Source organism: Pelophylax lessonae (assembly GCF_965119305.1).
Source record: "Pelophylax lessonae genome assembly, chromosome: 4".
NCBI lineage: Eukaryota > Metazoa > Chordata > Amphibia > Anura > Ranidae > Pelophylax > Pelophylax lessonae.
The window spans coordinates 362,993,892-363,016,256 of record NC_138771.1 but is presented as its reverse complement, the minus strand read 5'-3'; the positions used below and the strand labels follow the sequence as shown (position 1 = coordinate 363,016,256).

At 42.9% G+C, this 22,365-nt stretch overlaps 1 protein-coding gene across 3 annotated transcripts in view; it reads right to left on the bottom strand.

Annotated features, from left to right (window-relative positions):
* The window catches only part of FNIP1 (folliculin interacting protein 1), a 160,424-nt gene that overhangs the window by 76,017 nt on the left and 62,042 nt on the right, over positions 1–22,365 (bottom strand). The window lies entirely within an intron of this gene.

Genomic DNA, 22,365 nt, shown 5'->3' with positions numbered 1-22,365 from the left:
CTAAGAGCTCCTGCACTGGACCAGGGAAACGACCTCTACAGAGCCGCCTATCGCTTGCTAAACACACCGATCGCTCTGCGGTACACCCGTGATCACAGCGGCGATGTCCCGAAGACAGCGAGACCCACCTTAACTCAAGAAACTTACCTTGTACTTCCCTCCAGCGGCGGGACGGTCCAGCCAAAATGGCGCCCGCTTCTCTCTCCACAGGGACGCAGCCAGCGCCCTAGCAGGGGCAGCTCTGCTTAAAGACTCCCGGCAATCAGCAGACGATGATCCCGATCCGCACTCAGGTCAGTCCACCCCGTCCACACACAGTCCTGCTAAAAGCAAGCAGAGACAATCTTCCTCACCGCTAGCAGGGGACCTTGCACATGGCGGGGGATGGGCAGAAGACATGCCTGCAATGGACACTCAGGTCCCGGATCCCATAGCAGCATTTCCTACCACAGGGCTGCCTATAACGGACACAGCACTAAAAGATATAGTGATGCTGCTGAGATCTTCCCTACAGGCTGACTTAGTCTCAGGCTTGAGAGATTGCAAACGGAACAAAATTAACAGTGGGAAAAAAACAACACCCAATATTTACATTCTTGAACAACACTGACTGGTTCTCTAGGAAACCTAACTTTAGAAATGTTTTGACACACTATTAACAAGATGCTGTGAAGGCATTTTTGGACAGTCCGTTATCTGTCTGGTGACTTTGCCAGCTTCTGTATCCACATGGAATGCCACTGGACAGGTCTCGTCTTCAAGATATGCATGAGTCTGGTACAAGGTTACAGTACCATCGGCTACATTCCATGTCATTGCTGTCCATCAAAGAGCAATCGCTTCATCCCTTCATTTCATGACTGCTCAGCAGTAAAAATATATTAGTACATTGCTGCTGTTACAAAACACATCTTCTGTGTCACGTTTCTTCTCAATCCAGAACTCAGAATGGAAAATCCAGTTGGATGATAAGCTCATCCATTTTTGTATGCCTTTATTGTGTGATTGGATTGCTAGTTTCATAATAGTCTAGACATTCTGCATGTATACCACAGATTCGCCACACTCTTGTTGACAACCCAAGCTGACACTGTACATCCTAGTTGGCACCTGTATGGCTGACATTATCCTTTGTAAGCTTCAACTGAGAAACTAAAATTCAATCCATTTTCTTTTTTTTTTTTTTGAGCGCCGAGCAGCCGATTCGAAAAACTGGCTAACGTTTTTAGCTGGCTCCTAGATTCAAAGAAAAATTGTCAATCCCTGGGGTAGTATGTTTAAACCCAGGAAAGTAGTATTGCCAAATAAGACTTTATGAGCTCATTTGGACAATACATAGCAATAAATTGAAAACGGTTTGTCCATTTAGAGTGCTTGAAATGTTCATACACAGCCCATGATCATTGGTCACCAGGAAGGCTGACGCGCATACAGAATATTATTTTCAAGGTCAAAGGAGGTGCCCAAAATGGGTTGCTTCCAGTCATGGTCTTTCATTGCTTTTTGTAACTGGCCTACTAAATAATAAGCATTGGAATAAAGGAAATACAAGTGTATAATATACATTTTTAAACATTGAAAACCTGTAAAGTAAGAAAAGAAATCTAGATGTCCGAATAATTCCCATGCAAAGTATCTTCTTTTCACAATGTTTAGTACATGTTGTTCAGATGGACAGATATGTGAACTGTGTGTGTCATATAATTAGCTGCAATTGTGAGACAGGTGGCGGCTACTCAATGCTTTAAAGTCTGGACACCACTTGGCTTCAGACCGCAGGATTAAATGCCCAAACATTGCAAAGATTATTTTATTCCAAGGCTTTTGAATTCCAGATAAACTTTATTTTATGGGATAGCAAGCTAAATATGGATGTGACAACACCAGCCAATAACAAACCATAAATCATCCACTGGCAAAAGACTGCAGAGAACAAACCAACTTGTGGCACGAGTTAGCAGGTCACCTGCAAAGGTTGTAAACAAGAAAACGGATAAAACTTCAGAAAACTTGCTTGACACTTTGTAATCGAATATCACCCTATATTTGTAAAAAAATAAGATGACTATAGCAAATTAGATGCTATACAAAAAAAAAAAGTAAAAATTAAATCAAATATTTTTAATTATTTCCCCAGGTGAGAGAAAATTGTAGCTCCGCGGAAGGGATTATCCCATCAACACTGACTGTTAATGGGGAAATCAAGCGATGTTGGTTGCAGGAAAGAAAATGCATAATCTATTGCCTGCCTAAGTAATACCTTGGGTAACTCCCTGGTGATATCTTCTGCTCCGAGCAGCCACAAGGCACTTTAAAAAGGGACTGAGGAAAGGAGTATATGGTGCTGGGGAAGGTGGGTAACATGAACCTGGCAGATAACTCCTATATGGGCAAATCACAGGTTCAAACCCCTACTGGCTTTTCAAATGCAAGTTGTTCCCTGTAATTATTACCCCCCACATCTCTGAGTGCAGTCTACCCACTCACATAGTTTAATTCAGCCGTGATACAACACTTTTCACTGTGTAGCCCTGGCAGGTGTTCGGCAGCCTTTGCAAACAGACATTGCCTTCCCAGGGGGCATCAGCATGCCCAGTACTACATCAACAGTGCCTTCAGGGAAACCAGGAAGTGGACACATTAGAGGTAAGTAAATCAATCAAAAAAAAAAACTGATAAATGATTTCACATCAGTATGCAGAGATGCACGCTGATGTTCTTTTATTAAAATAAAGGAAAACAGCAGGGTGAGCAAATGAGCCAAGACTGAGTCAATGTACAAAGTTGGATTTTCCAAAATATAATACATTATACCAAAATATTAAAGGCTGAAAACATCTTGTTTAGCAGTCTTCATTTTCCAGGACCCAAAATATGCTCATTTATGAATTTAGTCTTACGCAACAGTAAAAAAACAAAAAGGATAGTTGGCTACTAAATGAAGCCTTCATTTTCAGTGCATTGTGAGGCTGATTACCAACTAGGAGAGGAATTTAGTACAGTGTAATGAGAAATCCAGACTGGCTGTTATGACAATGGCTCATCTCACATGCCCATGTATGACTCATATTCTCATGTGACTCCACAGATCACTATAGATTCCTAGGCTCCAAAAGCCAGCCACATCCTTGTGAAAGGTTTGGTTGGATGCCCATTAAACTCTATCATCTAAACATATAGAATAATTACCCTTTAAAGCAAACTGGTTAATTTAATGGCTACATATACAAACATTCTCTTGACTCAGGTTGACTGCCTGGAGTGAACAGAAGATATATAATCCCAAAGTGACATTGAAGGTATCCGAGTAGAAAGACAAGAGCGGTTATGTGACAGGAAAGAGTATCCTGTGCCTGGAACCTGGAAGTAACCAAAAAAAAAAAAAAAACGTAACAGTCAACAGAGCAAGGGATTAGAGAAGGGAAGGTACGTATAAGGGGATGGCAGCATCCCAAATAAAGTGTATGCTCAGTTTTCTAGTTTTGGAAAAAGTGATGAAGGATTAAAACTACGGTCTTATTTTTTTTATTGCTATCCTGGGATTCTGTTAGAGTAGCTTTAAAAAGACCCTAGGAATCCTCCAGAAGTTACTAGTCAGATAAGTAACCACTGGCACCAATGATCTTTTTAGCCATCTGTAAAGGGGCATTTTTCCCATTGACCCCAATGTAAGAAATCATTCCACCCCACTGACCACCAGTGTGTAACAGGGCGCTTCATCACACTAACCACCAATCTACAGAGAACCTGTCTGTCCAATCAATGTAAGGGGGCACCTTACTGATCACCAATATGAAGAGGCACTTTTCCACTGCCCATTAATGTAACGGGGAATTTCTCCACTAATGACCAGATGTGAAGGGACACTACAATTAGCAGTCTACATTTTTTGTGACTATTATTAATTTCATTGAATTTTGTTACATTTAACTTCAAAACATGTTGTTGTACATAAAAGTTCTGGGTGTGAAATACACTAAGTGCACCACATTCCTTATTCTTTTATTTATTCCTATATCTCAGCCTACTCATCGCAGTAATGTACTGTAGACTGTTGATACAGTAGTTATAAACAGGGGCTTTCTGATACCTGAAAGTTCTTTCAGGAGTTCCCTCTATTTTTAAAAAAAGTTTGAGAAAGAAAGGCTGTGTTAGAGATTTTCGGCATCCCTCCAACCGCTCTCCCCCCCTCCCTCCTTTTCCCGACATACTGTCACTGTGACAATGGCTACACAAGACAGGAAGAGGGAAAATTCGGAAACTAGGACATAGCAAAGAAAAAAAAAAAACTTTTTTTTTATTCTTTACCCATGAAACAAAAAATGTATTTTCTATCTCTCTGTGTCACTGTTGAAAACCTTCCCTCGCCTCCCTGGCTGTCACCCAGACAAAGCGAGAGTAATTGTTTCTAATGGTACCCTCAAACAGCAGTAAGAACCACTCTAACCAGAACTAAATAAAAAAGTTGTGGTTTGTTATTTTTTTTTCCTGCATTCAGGCTACTGAAAAAAATTCCAGAACCTCTGGCAGAAAAAAGCAGCATAAAAATACTTACAGTGGCTTGTATTGCTGAAGAGTTTGTGCATTTATGGGCATTTGCTTTTATTTTCCTAAAACTTTCCCCCTGCTCATTTTTTTACCATAATCAATGTACACTTGAAAACACTGAATGCTCCTAAGCACTGGGTTTATTCACATCAAGCATTTTTTTCTGCTGAAAGCTCCTCTCAAAAATGCACTTGTGATGTTTTTTTGTTTCGTTTTTTCCAGGCTGAACATGCTCCTCTGCAAATATGCCTGTAAAGGCCCGAATGTGCATGGACAAATAGGCCAAAAAGAGTGTGCTTGAGGCCTTAAGTAATTTTCACCTAAAAGGCAACAATTTACAATTTAACAAAAATATGAAATATCTCTGATTCTCTCAAAAGATGTAAGTACTTTTATATACAAATTTGCTCACGTACCTATTTACCCACACAAATACCACACATCATCGGATTATTAATTAGCAAAGGTGAACCACCCCACTGATCACACACAGGCTGACACACAGAGCAAACAGGGTGGAGTCCGAGAGAAGCAGTCATATGATCGCTGTGGAGCCTCGTGAACTAACACTGCAATTTATCTCTGACCCGACAAACAAAATTCTGGCTACGCTCAGCAAGCATGTGACAGACACCACACTGATTCAGCTGGCTACTAGAAACCAGCACACTCTCCAGATCACAAACAACTGTCTTCCCAGGGAAAAGATGGTTATTGCACAAGAAGTTTTAGAAAACCCAGTACATATGAACTGCAGAAGCAAAGCTGTCAGAAGTGGTTAGTTACATATATATTAGGGAAACATGGTGAAATCTGGGGTTTTTATTCACCAAAATAATATAGTTTACACAATTCTAAAAATCTTATTCGGAAAAATCCAAGCCCTGATAATAGATGCAATGCCTTGATTTCAAATGCAATACCAACAATGTTACCTCATGCTGGCTAGAATAACTGCAATTATCAATTTAAAGCAGCTGTCGGTTACAGAAGCTAAACAGATGAGTGCAACTTACCCCCCCCCCCCCCCCCAAAGGGTTTCTGAAGCTGAAGTAAAATTATCTAAATCATTGTAGCTAGGTAGCTTTGATACAGGTAGTTGTTTTTCTAATTGAAAACCGACTGAAATTACCTAAAAAATGGCTTAAAGTGGGAGTAAACTTCCATCTCTGACTTCTACCTATACAGTGCCTTGCGAAAGTATTCGGCCCCCTTGAACTTTGACCTTTTGCCACATTTCAGGCTTCAAACATAAAGATATAAAACTGTAATTTTGTTGTGAAGAATCAACAACAAGTGGGACACAATCATGAAGTGGAACGAAATCTATTGGATATTTCAAACTTTGTTAACAAATAAAAAACAAAGTCTGGGCGGGAAAAATTATTCAGCCCCTTTACTTTCAGTGCAGCAAACGCTCTCCAGAAGTTCAGTGAGGATCTCTGAATGATCCAATGTTGACCTAAATGACTAATGATGATAAATAGAATCCACCTGTGTGTAATCAAGTCTCCGTATAAATGCACCTGCACTGTGATAGTCTCAGAGGTCCCTTTAAAGCACAGAGAGCATCATGAAGAACAAGGAACACACCAGGCAGGTCCGAGATACTGTTGTGGCGAAGTTTAAAGCCGGATTTGGATACAAAAAGATTTCCCAAGCTTTAAACATCCCAAGGAGCACTGTGCAAGCGATAATATTGAAATCGAAGGAGTATCAGACCACTGCAAATCTATGAAGACCTGGCTGTCCCTCTAAATTTTCAGCTCATACAAGAAGACTGATCAGAGATGCAGCCAAGAGGCCCATGATCACTCTGGATGAACTGCAGAGATCTACAGCTGAGGTGGGAGACTCTGTCCATAGGACAACAATCAGTCGTATACTGCACAAATGCGGCCTTTATGTTAGAGTGGCAAGAAGAAAGCCATTTCTTAAAGATATCCATAAAAAGGATCGTTTAAAGTTTGCCACAAGCCACCTGGGAGACACACCAAACATGTGGAAGAAGGTGCTCTGGTCAGATGAAACCAAAATCAAACTTTTTGGCAACAATGCCAAACGTTAAGTTTGGCGTAAAAGCAACACAGCTCATCACCCTGAACACACCATCCCCACTGCCAAACATGGTGGTGGCAGCATCATGGTTTGGGCCTGCTTTTCTTCAGCAGGGACAGGGAAGATGGTTAAAATTGATGGGAAGATGGATGGAGCCAAATACAGGACCATTCTGGAAGAAAACCTGATGGAGTCTGCAAAAGACCTAAGACTAAAGCCCCGTACACACGTACCGATTGTCGGCAGCAAATATTCGGCCGCCGACCGATCGGCCGATTGTAGGCTTGTTGGGATGATGCTTCCGACAGCCGACAGCGCATTTTCGGCCGAACAGAATCTGTCGTGCAGGCATTAAAATTTTTGTAGGCCAACACCAGAACGGCCGATTGTTCGCCAATCAGTACAGAATTCGGCCGACAATCAGCAGATTTGCAAGACTAGGCATGCTCAGAGAAGAAAAAAGACACGGAAAGTTAACCATCACATGACATCACTTCTGCAGTCGGCTGTTGTTGGCGGACAAAATTCGTGTGCAGTCTTTTGCACTTTTCAGCGGACAGGACAGCCCTGGACAAAAGACGGCCGATCGTTTGGCCGAGGATCGCTACGTGTGTACGGGGCTTTAGACGGAGATTTGTCTTCCAACAAGACGATGATCCAAAACAGAAAGCAAAATTCACAATGGAATGGTTCACAAATAAACATATCCAGGTGTTAGAATGGCCAAGTCAAAGTCCAGACCTGAATCCAATCGAGAATCTGTGGAAAGAACTGAAAACTGCTGTTCACAAATGCTCTCCATCCAACCTCACTGAGCTCGAGCTGCTTTGCAAGGAGGAATGGGCAAAAATGTCAGTCTCTCAATGTGAAAACTGATAGAGACATACCCCAAGCGACTTACAGCTGTAATCGCAGCAAAAGGTGGCGCTACAAAATATTAACTTAAGGGGCCTGAATAATTTTGCATGCCCAATATTTCAGTTTTTTATTTGTTAAAAAAGTTTGAAATATCCAATAAAATTTCGTTCCACTTCATGATTGTGTCCCACTTGTTGATTATTCACAAAAAAATTACAGTTTTATATCTTTATGTTTGAAGCCTGAAATGTGGCAAAAGGTTGAAAAGTTCAAGGGGGTTGAATACTTTGCAAGGCACTGTAGGTAAGCCACTCACACAGCCACTCACACAGCCGGAATCGGCGAACCCGAAAAAGGAAGATCAGGTGAAGATGGGAGTGTGGCACTGAAAAGCTTCATTTTCAGTTAAGTTTAAAATAATGTGCTAGCATGCGATGCCTTACATCACCTTTCAGGGTAAAAAATTAAATAAAAATGCCCAGCGGTTTACTACCGCCTTAATATATGAACAGCATTAAATAGTACACACTTTTTTTTCCAGGGATAAGATAGGACCTGCTTTGTAGCTTCTTTTGAAGTTTTTCCTTTTCTTTGTTATAATCCATCCTTGATTGCTGTCCTACATTTTTATAGCCTTGTACACACAGGCTAAAAATCCGCAAATATTGGCTTCTGTCGAATGGGCATCCGATCGGAAGACCACTTCAGGCCAGACTTTTCCGCACAGTGGATGGGTGTACCTGGGTTCCACTGGTTTCCGCCAGTTGTGTGCAGATGGCACTGCTGGACATCTTCCAATGTCAAAGGGAAGTAAGCATGATGTGTCTTATCTGCCAACCTCGAGGCTGCAAATGTTTTGTGCTTTTTTAAACATAGGCACTTGACTTTACTGGCAAGAAGGGGGAACGCAATGGTGTATAAAAAACACCTTTTTTTTTACATAACAAGAAAATACATTCAAGAGCAAAAAAAAAAAAATGTTTTTTTTGACTTACTGAAAAATCCATTTCACTGATGTTAATTGACGGACATATCTCCTGGTATTCATAATCATTGGGTTATACTGCCCCCTACAGGAGTAGGACACTAGGCAGAAAAAAAATCTGGCTACACCCACGGGCAGTCCCAGGGGGGTATAGTCCCTCTCTCTGCTATAGCTACTAAGTTTTGTAACACGTAGTGTCAGGAGAATAAGAACTTCACAGAGGGGAGGGTGCAGTGTCCATCAATGATCATCAGAGAAATGGATTTTACGGTAGGTCAAAAATCCCATTTTCTCTTTCGTTCATTGATGGAAACAGCTTCTGGTATAATAATAATATAATCATTGGGACGTCCCAAAACAGTGTTAAACATGAGGGGTGTGAACAACCAAAAAATTCCCAAGGCTAAACATTAGCCAACCAGGCAAGAGGGGCTCAACCAAAAAACCTGGAGCCCACCTGAAAAACACAATACATCCTCAAAGAGGATCAGGTCCTCTTAAATCACAGCCTGAAAATACTTGCGGCTAAAAGGAAGCATCTGCAGATTCCAACACATCCACTTTATAAAACTTTGTAAAAGTGTGCACCGATGACCAGTTGGCCATGTTGCAAACCTGCGTCACTGACGCTGGATGATGGAAGGCCCAGGAGGTACTAAGTGCCCTAGTAGAGTGCGCCTTGACAGGGAAAGGAGGAACCTTACCCCTGATGGAATAGGCATGAACCTCTGTCTGATCCATCTGGAAATGATCGCAGAGGAAACGGACAACCCTTTTCGAGTTCCATCCGTGAGCACAAATAGGGAGTCCGACTTCCTGAAAGACTCCACAGCTGCCAGGTACACCCCAATTGCCCGGACCACATCCAAAGCAATTTCTTTTGGATATTTACGCCTGGGACACAGGGAAAGCAACACAATGTCTTCATTTAAATTAAAATCAGAGACAATGTTTGGAAGGAATGATGGACAGGGGCAAAGAACCACCTTATCCCTGTGAATCACCAGGTAAGGTGAAAAAAGGATAACGCCGCCAGTTCCGACACCCTTCACGCAGAAGTGATAGCCACTAAAAAGGTCACCTTCTGAGAACATAAGCAGGAGAATCTCCCAAATATTTTTAAAAGGAGGCTTCTGCAGAGCTGAAAGCACCAAATTAAGATTCCCAGGCGGCAACGGAGCCCGCACTGGAGGAATCAAATGTCGGACACCCTAAAGAAGGCTACGCACCAGGGAGAGTGTGGCTAAAGGTCGTTGGAAGAAGGCCGCCAAAGCCGACATCTGGCTCTTGATGGTACTCAAGGCCAATTTCTGCTCAACTCCACGCTGAAGGAAGGTCAAGATCTGAGCCACCGAGGAGGAACCCCAAGAGACTCCTACCATGGTACGTCGAAGATGTACATTGCATGGTATATCATCCTAGAAGTAGGTTTCCTAGCTTTCAACAGGGCAGGAATCACCAACTCAGATAAACACCTATCCTTCCGTTTATGGCATTCAACAGCCAAACCATCAAAGCCAGCGACTGTAAAGCAGGATGGACAATCAGTCCTTGGGACAAAAGATCCTCCCCGAGAGGAAGCCTCCAAGGAATGTTGGCGACCAGATGCACCAGATCAGCATACCAAGCCTGGCGAGTCCAGTCCAGAGCCACTAAGATGACAGGAATCCCTTCTGCCTTGAACTTGCATAGAAGTCTGGAAAGAAGCTTGAGAGGAGAGAAGGCGTAAATCGGCCGATACTGACACCACGGGGCCACCAGCATGTCTTTGGCGTCCGCCAGAGGATCCCTTGACCGAGTTACAAACCTCCGCACCTTTCTGTTGAGCTGAGACGCCAACAGATCCACCTTGGGAGTGCCCCACCGGCTAAACAGCTGATGAAGCACCTCCGGATGAAGGGACCACTCCCCGGGGTCCAACGCCTGCTGACAGGTAATTTGCCTGCCAATTTTTCACCCCGGGAATGTGTACGGCAGAGAGGACTGGAACAAAATGTTCTGCCCACCTTAGAATGCCTGCTACCTCTAGCACCGCCAGGACACTTCTTGTGCCCCCTTGAGGATTGACATAAGACACGGCCGTGGCATTGTCCGATGAAATGCGCACTGGACATCCCTGAAGACGATCCGTCCAATGAAACAGACACAGTTTGATTCCTCGGAGTTCCAAGACATCTGATAGTCTCTTCCAGCATTCAGATTCCCGGAGCAGAATGCTTGCCGAGGACGACTCCCCAACCGGACAGGCTGGCATCCGTGGTGACCAATGTCCAATACAAGGTGAGGAAGGATTTTCCCAGCCGAAGCACCAGAGAATGAAGCTACCATATCAAGGACTCCCTCGTTCGACTCTGGATCGAGCTGGATCTGATATTCAAGAGCGTGAGGAGTCTTGTCCCATTTGGTCAGAATCTCCCTTTGCAAGGACCTTGTATGGAACTGTGCAAACAGAACCACCTTGAAGCTAGACACTATCAGGCCCAGCACCCACATGCAAGTCTGGAGGGACTACCATCTGTTGGACAGCAGGAGCCAAATTGCAGCCTACAACTTCTGGAGTTTGTCCAGAGTCAATCCCAGATAGTTCAGCTTCGTGGATGGTACCAGAGCAGACTTCTGAAAGTTCTATATCCAGTCAGACTCCCGCAGAGTCCGGATTGCGATCTCAAGGTTTTCCACCAGAGCAGTCGGAGACTCTGATCGCAGAAGGAGATCGTCCAGGTAGCCCAGTACCGCGAATTAACACTTTTGTAAAGAGGCGAGACCAAAAAAGGGTAAAGCCACAAACTTATAATGCTCCTCTCCCACAGCAAAGCGGAGAAAATGCTGGTGACTGGCACATATTGGAAAGTCAAGTTAGGCATCCTTGATATCGATAGAGGCGAGGAAATCCCCCTGACCCAGGCATGCCACCATCGCCCGAATGGACTCCATTCTGAACTTCTGTACCCGCACAAAGCAGTTTAGTGCCCTGAGGTCCAGGACTGAATGCACTTTGCCTTCCTTCCTGGGGACTGTAAACAGGTTTGAGTAAAAACCCTGAAAACGTTCCAAAGTCAGATACGGGACAATCACCCTTTGAAGGAATAGGTCTTGTGGCGCCCCAAAGAGGTCCTGTAAGCGTTCTGGGGACAGGCGCAAGTTGGAATAAAAAAACCTTGCCGGGGGACAAGAGCGAAAACTCGATCTCCTAGCCAGGCCAAATGACTTTGTGGACCCACTTGTCTTATGCTTGGGAAGTCATAGGATCAGGAAACCAGCGAAGATTTCCCCTCACCCCAGATATGTGTGAGAGCGCACTTTCATGCTGAAGAAGCCTTGTCCACGGGTCTGCAGAAGCTTGATCTTGGCTTGCCAGACCAGGTTCGTTTGGTTCTCCTGAAGAGGCCCTGAAAGGCTTCAAGCCCTTGTCAGTCGACCTTGATTGACGAAAAAAATTCTTATGAGCGGAGAAGGAAGGCCCACGTCTATGACGAGGTTCCTTGCCCTTTGTAGCCTGCAGAAGCAAAGTACTCTTCACCCCCTTGAGACCTTTAATGATGTCATCCAGGGTAGCTCCAAACAGGTGATCTCCTTGGAAAGGAAGATCAGTCTGTCAAGGCCTTTTTTGAAGTCTGATACGCAGACCAGCACTTGAGCCAAAACACAAACTGAAGGACCACTGCAAAACAGAGGCGAGCCATCAGGGGAGCTGCATCCGAAGAGGCATTAAAGATAAACTGGTGTTATATGAAAAGTGCGCTGGATACAGTATAGTAAAGCTGCAAACCTAAAAAATATATATATTGTGACAGTGGGTGAAAACAGGTGCGCTAAACTTATACGGGGTTATCCCTGGAATGGGAATAAACCAATGCGTGATTTAAATCTTAATAAACCAAGTGATATTGCATATAACATGAATGTTAATTACAACCAAACTTAACGTGCCACAGTACAAAAACTGAACAGACGTGTTGTGAATCAAAACACACTGATAATAATAATAATAAGAGCAAAGTGAATAAAGTCCAATCCAAACAAAAGCTCATGTGTGTTGTGAATTAAGTGACTCCTCAGTGACAAATCCACAGCAATTAGGGTGCAGGTGATCCCACCACCATATCTGGATTGGCTCCTTACCGAAGAAATGGAAGTGTAAGGGCGTATAGATAACACAGATCCAGATGAAAGATAACCACAATGGATCCCAGCTATAAAGCCACACTCAAAGGAGAGGATGTGCCTCTTACCAGACAACTCTTGGATTGGGGCTAATCACACACTCTCCCGAGGATGGATGGTCTCCCTTCCTTGGTACCTAGATCTGGGTATGTCCCCTCTGGTGCCTTTAGTTGTCTCCAGGAGCCATCCCGAGCGTATCCCGCGGCTAGGAAGACTGTCAGACCTGTCTAAGCACTTTATCTGCATGCATTTGCAATTCCAAATGTGAGTGTAACCTTTTATTTTGCTATTCATTAAAATTTTATCAGAGTTACACTATTGTGGCTTTTTTTCTATCTATGCATATTGGAGCACTAAGGATTATTGGGAATCACAGTACCCCACCCTTAAGGATATCTACATCAAGTTCTCTGCTGGGACACAAGCCTTACTGACCTCTTCTGCTATATGGCATAGGGGTCATTTCAGTCTGGAAACGCGTCAAAAAGGAGCGCTGCAACGTCATCATTCATCGTCGCGGACCGTGCTGCAGGCGGCCGCGGGCCCATCTCTCCACTGTCTTGTCTTTGTTTGGTCCAGAGTCAAGTCGTCGTATGTAAGTGTACTGTGCACTCTTATTATTAAATAGTTTAAAAGGTACTACACTATTGCACGATCTTTTCATTTTTGGGATACCGTGAGACAACTAAAGGCACCAGAGGGGACATACCCAGATCTAGGTACCAAGGAAGGGAGACCATCCATCCTCGGGAGAGTGTGTGATTAGCCCCAATCCAAGAGTTGACTGGTAAGAGGCACATCCTCTCCTTTGAGTGTGGCTTTATAGCTGGGATCCATTGTGGTTATCTTTCATCTGGATCTGTGTTTATCTATACGCTCTTACACTTCCATTTCTTCGGTAAGGAGCCAATCCAGATATGGTGGTGGGATCACCTGCACCCTAATTGCTGTGGATTTGTCACTGAGGAGTCACTTAATTCACAACACACATGAACTTTTGTTTGGATTGGACTTTCTTATTATCAGTGTGTTTTGATTCACAACACGTCTGTTCAGTTTTTGTACTGTGGCACGTTAAGTTTGGTTGTAATTAACATTTATGTTATATGCAATATCTCTTGGTTTATTAAGATTTAAATCACGCATTGGTTTATTCCCATTCCAGGGATAACCCCGTATAAGTTTAGCGCACCTGTTTTCCCCCACTCATTAAAGATAAACTGCAGCCCCTTTACCAGCTGGTCGCCAGCTCGGGAAAGGCAGGAGGGAACTTTTCTCCCTCCAGGTCACAGGGTAAGAGCTTAGCCCACTCGGTCAGAGTTTGCAACACTAGGGCAATGGCGAATAACGGCCTCATTGCCGAACCAGCCAGAGTGTACATATGGCGGGCGAAAGCCTCCGCCTTCTGGTCAGCCGGATCCTTAAAGGCCGTGGACTCGTCAACTGAAATCATGGTTGCCTTGTTCAAGCTGGAAACCGTAGGGTCCACCACTGGTGGCACAGTCCACATCTTAAGGAAGGACTCATCATAGGGGTAATGCCTAGAAAAGCGCTTAGGGACCCCACGGGGGCGCTTTGGTCGTCCCCACTCTTTAGTGACAATTCTATCAAAATGAGCAGGGAAAGGAAACATCTTTGCCATTCTGGATGGCTTGTGATTGCCAAAGGGTACCTGTGCCTCCCCCGCAGCTTCAGCTGCATCCTCCATCTTCAGGCTTTCACGCACAGATACAGTGCACCCACCAGCGCCTTTTTGTGCGCAGTTGCAGACATGAAGGATTCATCCTCCCTACCAGGCGCGTGGTTGCAGACCTAGCAGGTTGACCCCCCCGTCCGCGGCGGCCAAATCATATTTAGGACTTATTGAGACAGATGAGGCAGGGGGCGCTTTCTGCTAGCTCGTCGCCCGCAAGCCCCCTCCACCTGGGACACAAGGGACTCCAGCACCACCATCAGTGCTGGGATGGATGAGGATTGGGACCCGGAGGGCCCTGTAGCCTCAGAGAGGGGATCAGGTGGGGAAATGTGCTCCAAAGATTCCAAGAGTCACCAGGGGACCCCACAAAAAAAAAAAAGTGTAAAACACTGCTAAGGCACAACTCCCACCACGCTGCCAGCACCACCCAGGCACAAAGCACCAAGCGATCCTCAGCAGAGAGGGAGAGGACCCCACCAGACTCACCACCCGCAGAGACAAGCACCTGCAGCCACCAGGATAATCTGTGCTACACCTGTGGTGATCAGGAAGTAAAATGATTAAGGAGTCAGCACAAGGGAATGAGGAGGAGTTCCCACCGCCGAAATTCCCCCCCCCCCAAAGGGCTCCATTGTCATGGCCGCCTCTATTTTCAATGGCAAACCACAGCAAAATGGCCGCCATGTATAGAACATACAGGCTACAACAAAATGGCGGCCCTGTGTGACACCACGAGGCATACAGGGACCCAGGATTGGGAGACCAGGCCTCAAGGACAGATTCAGGCAGGATGGGAAAGGGGACCCTGGCAGGAGCCCCCAAGAGGTAAAACCCCACCCTCCCACACAGTTTATTGTCTGGTCGCCCGCCCCCCTGGCCCCCATCACCAGTCAGTGCCCTGCCCACACCCCAGGAAAGTGGCCAGACCACTCAAACAGCCCCAGCATATGTGGAAGGGGGGGGCAGGATGAGGGATTCAGCAAGGGGGTGCCTGCAGGAAAGTAGAGGAGCCTGGGGGTAAGACCATCCTAATGAGCGGCCCAAGTCCACCCCAAAACCCTCCAAGGGGAGAGGGGGGACAGCTACTCACCATACCAGGAACCAGACGGGCACTACTCCAGACAGAACCCCTCTCCATCAAAATGGGGGGGCTGTCAGCAAGTAAGAACGCTGCGACTTCGGGCTGAGACCCGGTCCCATGCAACCTCGTGAGTCCCTGTCCAGTGGGGCTATGTTTGCGGATGACCTTGCAAGGAGCGGAGGTCTGCCTGTGCTGGCTGGCCAGAATGGGGTGACTACTGGATCTAGATTATCCAGCCCATTGCCCAGTCCCGCAGTTGATTGTAGATCTCACAGGAAAAATCCAGGAGGGAAAAAAATTCAAAAAAAATTTGCCAGGATCAAAGATCCCAGCAAGGAACTAGGTTCTTACTCTTGACTAAGAGAAAAAAACTGAGTGGCTATAGCAGAGAGAGGTAGTATATCCCAAGGCTACCCCCCTGGTTCTCCCTGGCATGGCGGTTGTCTGCACTGCGACCTGCTTAGATGAGATAGCTGGTCATTTCTCATTTTTCTATTTGACTTGGTCCTTTTCACTATGGGGTCTTAACTGGCTTTTCATTTTGTTATTTCTTATAGCTGGCATGGAATTGCTGGTGCCTACACTGCTATAGCCACATGTGGGGATCCCCTAGCAACAGATTTGCTGTAATTAGTAACAATGTGGCAAGTGATGGCGCCCTAGGTAGAAAAATGAATAGCTGCCCCCTTAAAAAAAAAGTGATAAACCACTATTGGATTAAAAAGAATGGGTAAAGGTATTGGCGCTTCACCATGTGTATTCAAAAAGGACCATCTAAGACTGCATATACAATAAAATTGAAAAAAAAATGACATATGAAACAATAAATGCAAAAGTTAATCCAATGTGACTGTGCCCATTACCAAGTGCTTCTTGATGTACATGTCTTCTCATTGCTTCACTACGAATGCTCAGAGGGTAGATGGTAACTCACCAGAGGTGTTTGACCCTTTTTACAGAAGAACAGAATGCGCTTTTGAGAAAACCAGATTGGTTTCTAAACTCACACCATTCCACTCCAATGGTCCCGCGAGTTGTATCTAGAAGGTAAGAATGTACTCCACCAGGGACACAAAGAAGTCCTTAATAGTGTAGTGTGTTTATTGATGTTTAAAAGAAGGCATAAAAAGGGATATATTGCATTCACATGTAACAGTGCCTGAGCCTGGCACTGGGAATCTACAGCATGTGTGGATGTGGCCTGTCAGTTTAGCGCCGGCGTGCGCTCCACGTCTCGTTCTCTATACTGGGCCTTGGTAAAAAGTCACATGGGGTCCTGGAAATGATGAATCACCACTCCAACATACGTTTCACCATACTTGGCGTCTTCAGGAAGTGCTTTGGGATGCCTGACCCTGCAGCATATTGTTAATGCAACACTGACCTTGCTCAGGTGGTTTTAATGAAGGCTGACCCGCCCATCCAACAATCAGTTGAAGGGCATGGTGATACTAAGAGCGGTTTCTTTTGAACAGAGAGACCGCTTGATGGATAATAGAGCTCCAAGAGTAATATTGTGGAGACCTGATCAAAGACGCTAAGAGGCCTGGTATTCACAACTCCAGATACAAGCATGTTTGACCCCCAGACTGAAAAGCGGAGGGTCCATTTTCTCTGGTGAGTGGGGATACGAGAGGGGAGTGTGGCACACTTCACAGCATGTTTTACATAAAGCACTTCAGCACCTTTATATGGATTTCGGAGCACCAAGCACTTTATAGGAAAGCTTTTGAAAGACTTTGATTTTGCATATGTTTTTCAGGTTTTTTGAGCACATTATTTTATATGATTATATGTTTTGATTTTCAAGCGCTGTATTATTACAACTGCATTATACATTTCAATGTGGCATCCTAGTGGTATTTAATAATCTCCTTTTTCAAAAGAGCTTGAACAGCACATCTTGAAACCTCAGTCTGCTTTGAAAACTATAGACCCCTTGCTGAAGCAACCTTGACCATGAGCATGACCTGTGATATGAAACGGTATTCCAGAACCTCACCTTAGTAGCAGAATTTGGCTGTTGCTCACCCAGTTTTAAGTCTCCTACACAGCTGTTTCTGTTTCAGTTCATGACTGTTTCAGCTTACATATAAAACTGATGATCATTAGCGCCTGCATGGTATAATTGGTTAATCATACACCTGACTCTAATCCTACAAAATCCCTGACTTTGTGCAAGTGTACAAAGTGTGCACATGTAAGAATGGATGCTGGTTTGAAGCCAAAGGGTCACACCAAATATTGATTTCATTTAGATTTTTCTTATGTTCGCTCACTTTGCATTTTGTAAATTAATAAAAATAAACAATTTATATGTTTTGTACTCTTCCTTTATAGCAATTCTTCACAGTACTGTGTATAATAATATTATATATATATATATATATATATATATATATATATATATATATATATATATAGATTCAGGCGTGCAAGATCAAGTGTCTTGACAAGGTCACAAGGTGTGATGTTCCACTATAGAGACGAGTCCAATAAGCACATAGCAGCTCCTCCCCAAGCAATACGATCCTTAGTGTGGAAAAGCTGAATCCAGCAGGGCAGTAGTCAGCATATTCAGGATACCACCTGTCAGCGACTTCCAAGTTATAAATCATGCTTAAAATGTAGAACTCTGGTAATCGGTGCTGACCAGTACTTACACCTTTCTGCCGACTGTTCCCTATGTACATTTGTGGAGAAGTTTATAAAAAAAAAAAAAAATATCCCACTGTTTGAACATCCCATGGAGCACTGTTCAATCCATCATCAGAAAAGGTAAAGACTATGGCACAACTGCAAACCTACTAAGACCTGTCCGTCCACCTAAACTGACAGGCCGGGCAAGGAGAGCGTTAATCAGAGAAGAAGCCAAGAGGCCCATGGTAACTCTGGAGGAGCTGCAGATATACACAGCTCAGGTGGGAAAATCTGTCCACAGGACAACTATTAGTAGTGCACTCCACAAATCTGGCCTTGAGGCATGGTTTACACCTATGCATTTTTTTAGTGCATTTTCAGCTTTACAGAGACACACTACAGTCCATTTAACATGGTTTCCTATGTGTCACACTCACATCTGTGCATTTTATGGAAAGGGGCAGGGACTTTTTTTCTGGTTTTTGGGTTCAAAGACTTCAATGGATCACAAACGTGTATTGAAATGAAAAATGCAAAATGCAACTGGAATATGCAAATTGATGTGAACCAGGCCTTATGGAAGAGTGGCAAAAAGAAAGCCATTGTTGAAAAAAAGCCATAAGAAGTCCAGTTTGCAAGAAGCCATGGGGGGGGGGGGGGGACACAGCAAACATGTGGAAGAAGGTGCTCTAGTCAGATGAGACCAAAGTTGAACTTTTGGCCTAAATGCAAAACGCAGTGTGTGGCGGAAAACTAACACTACATATCACCCTGAACACGCTTTTCCCACCGTGAAACATGGTGGCGGCAGCATTATGTGGTGGGGATGCTTTCTTTTAAATTTAGGTTGACCACCTTCTATCCTGACCAGCTGGGCCACTAAAGCAGCAGTACAAGATGAAAAGGCAGAATGCCTGCACCCTCAAGCCAGGTCATGAAATGCTGTTGTGCTTTGATAAATGCAGACAGAGACTTAAAAATAGAATTTTAAATAAATCCTTATCTGCAGGGTTTGGAGCTTCCAGCAAATATACATAGGGCTACACAAAAAGTTTGGGAACATCTGGTTATTTGGCAGCCCAGTTTACATTTTGCAGTAGGACGGGGTGCTGCAAAAACACTGACAAAGTAACAGATATGCAACAATGAGCAACATCAAATGTACATAGCCATGGAAGCGGACATAGCATGCCATTATAGTACATTAAAAAAGCTCAATTGTTTTCAATTTATCATAGCAAGATGTTAATGTTGCAAAGTGATGCAACAAAGTTTAACTAGTAGAGCAACAAGAGTATGCTTAAAAAAAAAGCCAAGGACAAATTAATTTTTTAAAAACAATACGATTCATTACAACAATTAGAATCCCATGACACTGGCAGAGTTATGTGAGCTTTTTGAAAAAGCAAGTGATCAATTACCTCCTTCTGATGAATGGAATTCTTAGATTACTTCTGAATGTCTTGTCACAGGTCATTTTATAAAAATAAAGTTTAAAAACAACACACCTATCTGCAATAAATGGACTACTTTGGCCTGAGCAGTGGATGAGTCCATTATGTAATATTATAATAAAAACATGTGCAATGAAGGGGAAGGGCACAAGGAGACGTATTCTGAATCCAAATCCTGCTGTGTCAAATTGCCACAGGTATTTTTTTAAGTTTTTGGTTCCAACTCTAAACAGGCATGTACAATGACAAGTTCATACCTGTGGCTAAGTAAGTTTATATAGACCGTACAGAAATTTTAAAGATGAACAGAATTTGCAAAAAACTTTTGGCATAAATATGGTCTTCATTAGAAGTGCTAATTTTGATGTCAATTTTCGATTTAGTTTTAGTCAAAGTCTTGACTAAAATGCCATTGTAGTTTTAGTCGTCTTTTAGTCAACAAAAATCTCCAGTACATTTTAGTCGACAAAAATCTCCAGTACATTTTAGTCAACTAATATCTCCAGTACATTTTAGTCAACTAATATCTCCAGTACATTTTAGTCAAATAATATCTCCAGTACATTTTAGTCAAATAATATCTCCAGTACATTTTAGTCAACTAATATCTCCAGTACATTTTAGTCGACTAATATCTCCAGTACATTTTATTGAACTAATATCTTCAGTACATTTTAGTCAACTAATATCTCCAGTATCATGAACAAAAATGTTGTTCTTTGACAAAACAGAAGTGCAACTTTAAAAAATTAAAAAACAAAAAATTAAGCTCTATTGGCTGTAATGCTATTGCACATATTACCGGAGTATAAAAAATTTGACAGTTCTCTGTTAATAATGAAGACATGTATCAAGTAACATCTTAGTAAATAAAACCAAGTTTCATAAACAAGAATATTGCAATTTGACCACTGTTAATTTTCATGTCAAATTTAGATATAGTTTTTGTCACAGTCTTGACTAAAATGCTATTTTAGTTTTAGTCATATTTTGGTCATCTGAATTGAAACTGAATTTTATTTTTGATAATGTGCACCAATTGGTTTTCTTTTTTTAAAGGAGAAATTCAGCTATGGAACATGTTACATGTTCCACCAGTTTTTAGGGTGGGGAATGTAACATGTTCCAGCATCTGCAGCCTCTCTCACCCCCCCCCCCCCCCCAAGCCCCGTTCCTGGGCTAGCAGGCAGGGGATCCTCTCACTGAAACCACTGTCACAATTTGCAAATATTGTGGTGCTCCACCCAGTTTCCTGTGAATAAATGCCTAAAAGTACCATCAGTCATTGCAGCTGATGGCTTGTAGTTCTCAATGAGCTGTGAGGGCACTAGTGAGCGTCCTCATAATTCATTGATCTTTCTGCTCTCAGGTAATTGCCTGCCCGTACGAGGTATGAGGAGGCCGTTATGCAGAATGTCTGTAGGAGCCAGACACTGCACCCACAATTTGCTGATGTAATGATCTGCAGGCTCCCTAGAAAAAAAATAATAAATGCACATTTTTTTTACCTGCAAAAAAAAAAAATGTGCATTTATTATTTTTTTTCAACAAGTGTACCTATCCTTAAACTTGGAACTGAACTATGAATTGCCACACAATTTCAACCTCAAGTAAACTTCAAACAAAAACTCTATGTAATATTATATAGATACTTTGTTTATTACTTTATTAACCATTTGAAAATCAGTGCTGTTCTTTTGCATACAACACACAATACAATTCTAATTATCACAAATAATATGAGATCTGCTAACACAATTGCTGCAGCAACGTCAAGGAGGGGTCTAAACTAGTGTGATTTTATTTCATTTGATTATGAGTAGATCCCAAATGAATAGGAACCGACTTTTTAATCAAGCTTTTACCACTGGATTTGCCCATAAAAAAAAAACTATCGTAAAGCTCAGGCCAACAGATTCCCCCAAAGTCGCTTATGTACAGACTAATTCGATAGCATTATAGTTCTTACTGCCAAGAGAAGATGTTTCTAAACTATTAGGAATTATAGTTTCTATAAAATGTATTAATTACCTCAAAGTTTTCATGTTTTATTGCCACTGAATAGAAACTTAACTGCACAGAACTAGTTAAATTCAGTTTGCCTGTGTGTTGTCTGGTCTCATGCACACTGAGCGCTTGCGGTAAAAGCTGCGTGTTGCACACAAATTTATGCATTCCATTGGCCAGAATATTAATTTATTCTTGCCATTAGATTGCATTAAAGTGCTAACACACCTAAACGCATCTAGTGTATTTTTCTGTTCAAAAGCACCTCTCCTGAACGCAGTGGTGATTGTTCTTTTTTCCATGCCATATTTTTACTCAACAAATTATTTAAAACACTAATGGAACATGTATGTAATCCCTTATATTCATTAATGAAGCCTCCTTTATTACTGGTAACCCAAAACAAATGCTGCTGATCAGACCAGAAAAGCATATAACCATATGCAAATCTGTTTACTTTCATGTATTGTTTTGGGAAGCCTGGTTTGAACAGTTTACATTAGATCACACAACAGACTGTCAGTGGGATTAAAGTGCAAGTAAATCCCAACAATGAACTTCTCTCGTATGTCCATTTTTAATCTGTTAAATACTAACTGAAGACGTTTTCTCTGTTATTCTTGGCAGACATTTGGTGCCAAATTTGAAGAGTACTCTGCAATGTTTTCTCAAGTAGACTAATCATTTTCCTAGGTCACTTCTATAAGCTACAGGCCCACATCACTATATCTACCCCACCATGCTTCACAGTGGGAATGAGGTTTTGGTGTAGTTAAGCAATATTCTTTTTTCTTTTTCTCCAAATCTTTGTGCAAAGATTTAGTCCAACCTGTCCACGGTATTGCTTCAGCAGCACTGTGACACACCCAGGTGG